Source organism: Echeneis naucrates, chromosome 5, assembly GCF_900963305.1.
Source record: "Echeneis naucrates chromosome 5, fEcheNa1.1, whole genome shotgun sequence".
NCBI classification, from domain to species: Eukaryota; Metazoa; Chordata; class Actinopteri; order Carangiformes; family Echeneidae; genus Echeneis; species Echeneis naucrates.
This window is the reverse complement of record NC_042515.1, coordinates 941,590-947,369: the sequence shown is the minus strand read 5'-3', so window position 1 is coordinate 947,369 and position 5,780 is coordinate 941,590.

The window sequence follows — 5,780 nt, the reverse complement described above, 5'->3', positions numbered from 1 at the left end:
CGATGACAAACTGTCCTCAGGTGAAATCAGGCTGATCTGTTCATCTTGGAAAAAGTTGGAATATCAGGAACACTGGCAGAACTGTCAACAACAGTATGAATACATAATCCAAACGTCTCTGCTTATTAAACCAGTTTATTCCTTCAAATTATTCATTTCTTTAAGAACCTGCAAGCAGTTTAATACCTTTAATCCCAGCTGTCAATCAAACAGGCCACCACCTCCATTATTCTAAACTTAATAAGATGTAAATAAGTAAGTTACATAGATGGTTCATGTTAGCATCATCAGCATCCTGTTCAAAATGTCACCAAAGGCCAATTTATGCTGGCTGATGAAGTTAATGAGCTCATTAACAGTCCAGGTGTGATGAACATTGTTAGATATCATCATTTCTGCTCCTTCTGTGAGTCAGAAGGTTTAAATCTGAAGTCAGGAAACATGGTTCTATTTTGTGTTATAAAACTGAACCCATCTGAACAACCACAGGAGCTTTATTTTACTCCAAACGGTCTCAGATCATTCTGATGCATGAGCAGAAACCACAACGGGAAGTTGTTAGTGTTCTCAGAAATACTTCTGCTACCCAGGTTTTCAAATTTAGTTCAAGGAAACGTTAACGTCCAACCTCTGCGCACAAACCAACTACAGCCAGCTCCTCACGTCTGACTTCATGTCTTCGTGGGGACCGTTTGTGCTTTTGACTCCACTTGTCCCTGAGTGATAACACAACAGATAATAAATCAGCACTGTTCGATGGAGGGTCTGATATTTGGTGTGAGTTACAACGAGCTGATGAAACAGCTCAGCCACAAACAGGAAACACAGCACTGCAGACTGGAGGACGTTGGTTCAGTCATGTGGTCTCTGAGCACCGCCTGTGTGTGAATGGCACTTTGTTCCTGAACTGTAACTGTAACCAATGTGGGTTCAACATGCTGTCAGTCATCAACAGTCAGAGTGGATTTATCAGAAGCTGAGTCTGATGTGAACTCATCCTCCATCTGAACTGATGTCTGATCAGGTGGCGGTCACATTGACTTGCCAAAGTAACATGAACGTGAATGACGAGGGTGGGTCTCCATCGTCTGGCTACGTTCAGGTTTTTCGATCTCAGGTGGAACATCAGAGCTCTGAGTCACCACAGGAAATAAAATACATGTGACCTGCGTCTGAAAGCCGACTCTCTTCCGCCAGAGATAAGAACCAGATGTTTGCAGAACTTGGAAAACAAACAGACTTCTCACTTCCAGCACTCAGAGAGTCAGCAGTTCACCTGCAGGTCTCTGTGGGAGGCCCAGATCTGGAGGTTCTAACTGAACCACACATTCGACAAACAAAGGCTGCAGAGCAACGGCAGGAATTCATTGGATCTCATTCACGTCCACATCCTCATGATGTTAATCCGATTAATTAAAGTGTCTGGTACCAGAAAAACCCACAAAACCACAAAGCTGATTCCGTTCTACACTTTGTTCCTTCTGTAAGTTGGATCTTTAAAGTGAAGCCATGACTCATTAAGTTTGCTGTGGAAAGCAGAAAAGCCTCTTTTGTTCCAGCCAAGTGAAGCAGATTATCAGCCAAGCGTGATGAGACCTCCCACACGTCGCTTGGTACAAAAACATTTCTTTTTCTTTTCATGTGTGACATTCTTCTCATTACAGCTGGACGCGTCCTTCCTTCAGCTCAGCACGGACCGACAGCCTCATGTGGTCACAGATCATCTTTGTTTTAAACGCTGCTTTAAACCAAGAAGCCACCATGATGTCACCCTGCCTCCGCTTTGTAAGCTGTCTGTCGGCCATCTTGCTTTTTGAAAGGGGTGGGGCCGACGTGTTCTGCACTCCATCCTGAGTACAGGTCCTGGAACAGTCAGACACACAGTAGCCCCGCCCCCTAATCCATTCCCTGATTTATGGTCTGAACTGGCGCGTCGTTCAAAATCTGTCACGACGCTTTTATTATTTATATTATATTGTTATTATACAAGTTTGTAAGTTCCTGATAAAACTCAATAAAATGAAGGCGTCAGTTTTGGTTTTTTCTCTTCATGGTTGTGTAACCAGAGGCCTTCGCTCACGTGTCTCATATTCTGACAGGAACAGAACGCCATGTGTCTTCCTGCCTCCTCCCTTCCTCATCATTAATAAGACAAACGTGTGAGAGGAGGAAGGAGACGGGCAGAAACACCGTCTCTCCTAATCTCTATCATGTGGCAGACATTCACGTGCCCTCCGTCCTGATGGATGAGGAGTCAAATGAAAAGAGCCGTTCTCAGCTTTCTCCATTCAGACCCTTCACCTCCACTCTCTGCGGTCTCGGCTCATTTTTGCCTTTTAGCTTCTTGTTGAATGCAGCTTTTCTTCACCTACTCAGAGGACAGTCTGACGGCGACTGACTGTTTAATGGTTGTTTTAAGTAATCAGATGGAGACGATGCTGTCTGGGAAACCGTTAGAGGTTTTGGGAAAAGGACCCTCCGATCCTTCCTGATCTGTTTTCATCTGAATAAATAATTAGAACTGAATGAAAGTCATTTTCATCTACATCAATTCAACATCAGCCAAAATACTGGACGCATCAGAATCTGTCCTGGGATCAGAAAGACTCCGTCCTCTTGAGCCTGCACGCATGTCCCATCAGACGCATCAAGAAAGAATAATCTATTTTGTCTTTTGAGAATAAGATCAGGGTGCAGTTGAGGGTCGCTCAGGAAAAGTGGATTAAAGTTTGAAAGCTTTGAAGGTGAAACACACGTGTGTCTGGACAGAGGGAGTATTATCCCGAGGCCTGCAGCGTGAGCTCTCATATCCTTCACAGTGTGGTCGAGAGGCCCCGTCGCTCTGGGCCCTCTTTGTGTATTACCCCGAATAAAGGAGCCCACTGTCCAACTGCACCACAATCCTCTTCCTGCATATCATCGCCTCAACATCACTGTGATGGACGCACGGCGAGGTGAAGACAGAACACATGAGAAAATGCAGAAGGGCGGAAAAGGAGAGGAAAGTAAGTCAAATAAAGGCCGCGGAGTGAACGGAGAGAGAATCCACATGAGCAGGAAAGTAAAGAAGAATCCAGAATCAGATAAAAGTTTATTAAAAGGAGGACAGCAGAGATATCAGGTGACTGGAGGAGACACAGTCTGTCCTCAGTGAAGAGGACAGATGTTCACAGCTGAGGATCCTCCTGTCAGAGCAGCTGGGCAAATATGAGCAGAATGCTAATTGTCCAGCTAACGGAGCATGGGAAATATGGCAGGAATGCTAATGAAGGATAACAGAGATGGTTCCCAGGTGGTCACGTCCTGGAGCAGGGCATTTTACCTGAAGAGATCCAGGTGAGGCTGTTCCGCCTGGACAGACGGCTGCCGAGCTCACACCTCATCATTTGGGTCGATTACAACCATGTTTTATTTTTATGTCACTAACTTAAAAAGTCAAACAGTAAACATGAGCTGGATTTCTTCTCCACACAGAAGTCGATATTCCATTCAGTTCAGTGACGCTGCAGGCCTGAAGGAGCTAAATGTGGAGCTTCAGTGTGAACTGGAGTTTGAGCTCGGACCGGTTCTGTAGTCTGGACCAGTCCAGGTTCTTCTCTTTGTTATCAGGAGACTGAACTTAATGTCCCACGTAATAAAACGAGACAGCAGACCGACAGGAACAAACACAGGTGTGCATTCCTCCTGTTACTGTGTGAGAGTGTGTGTGTGTGTGTGTGTGTGTGTGTTGATGTTGCCGTGGTGATCTCAGATACTGTGTGTGTGTTTGACTAACTGCGTGTCGGAGGACGTTACCCCAGATATCCAAACAGTTCAGGGTCACATGTAGAGCCAGAGATGGTGAGCAGGAAGAATTTATGAGTCTCGTCTTGTGAAAAGTGTTTCATGAGCTCACAGCGAATATCGTCCATCATCATCCTCTGAAAACACCTGGATGTGGAAATACCGCCGAGGGGTTTGATCCAGGAACCGTTTGGTCAGCAGGTTGTTGCATAATGTTGTCACGTTTGGAGAAGTTAGAGACACAAAGAATCCTTCTGTAAGTCTGTGCAGCTCAACAACGGGAGGAAGTCCAGACTTTTATTATGAAAAGATGTTTATTTGTGTCATCAGTCACTTCGTAAAAACACAAATATATCTTCACAGTAAAAGACCGAAGACCTTTAAGTTTATATTTCACACTGTGAGCTCCAGGTTCGGGCTCCACCAGCTTCAAAAGGGAAAGCTCTAATTATTTCCTCATGGACATTGACCTTTCAAAATAAAGCTCTGGAGAAATTACACTGTGGGAGCGTCTTCGTTTTGTTTCAGTAAAGATCATTAAAGTTTAACAAAACCAACAAAAGTCGACGGCTGAAGGTTTGAAACGTCGTCTGGCCAGCAGATGTTTCTCACATTAACACGAACCCAAGTGGAGGAAGTAACCCTGCTCCAGTTCTGGACCAGTTCTGGACCAGTTCTGCTCCAATTCTGCTCCGGTTCTGCTCCGGTTCTGCTCCAGTTCTGCTCCAATTCTGCTCCAGTTCTGGACCAGTTCTGGACCAGTTCTGCTCCGGTTCTGCTCCAGTTCTGGACCAGTTCTGGACCAGTTCTGCTCCAATTCTGCTCCAGTTCTGCTCCAATTCTGCTCCGGTTCTGCTCCGGTTCTGCTCCAGTTCTGCTCCGGTTCTGCTCCGGTTCTGCTCCAGTTCTGCTCCAATTCTGCTCCAGTTCTGGACCAGTTCTGCTCTGGTTCTGCTCCAGTTCTGGACCAGTTCTGGACCGGACAGAGAAGTTTGTTAAACCAGTACCTCATCAGACTTTGACCCAAAGTTATCCAAGAAACGTTCAAACAAGTTTGAACGACAACTCAAAACCAAATGTTGACACAAAGTATCCCCTAACAGCCGGCTGTGTGTGTGTGTGTCTGTGTGTTAATGATTGTTGACCCACAGTGGAGCTCGCTGACCTTCACATCCTCCTGCCAACCTGAAGACTGAAGGCCACCAGAGCCCAGAGAGGACACGCACAAAAGTCTTCTGATTCAAACAATTTAGACACACACAGGAAAGTCCCAGTTCAGTGTGACATCAGAGCTGAACTGTGTTCATGTTGAGGCTAAAAGATAAAATCAGTTTTGAACAGTGAAAACTGTTTAATTAAACACAAAAACACAGTCAACACATTTTACTGTCAAACAAAAAAGAAGCTCTGCAGTGTGATATTGATCACTGACTCACACACTGCTACACAATTCTTATCACGTGACCTTCAGAGTCCTACTGCCAGGACTAAAACCAGCTGTCAGCACAGCCAAGCCCCGCCCACCGGGACCATCCACCCGCTGCAGGATTAGATTTCCTCCTTCCTGTCAGGGAAGGTTGCACTCCGATGGAAGAGACGCAGGTTCAGTGTCCTCCATCCTCCTCCTGACTGCGACGCCGCACAGTGACAGAACAACGAGACAACTCCACGTGAGCCCACCGGGCCCAGTAACCAGGACCGTTTAACCCACAAATGTCCGAAAGCACTTTAAAATCAGTTGTCTGGAGCTTCAGAGAGATCATTCATCACTTTGGGTTTCTCATTTTTAAAATGTGTCCACACTTCATGAACTGTCTCAGAAAACAACAAACAAAAAACACACTTTTCTGGACGTGTGTTTCTGAGCTCAAATGAATTCTAAAGTCGCCTCCAGTTTGAAGGTCCGTACTTTAATGTGTCCATCATTTGTACAACACACAACAGACACACAGCAAACAGACAACAGGCAGAGAGACACTCAGCAGACATACAACAGA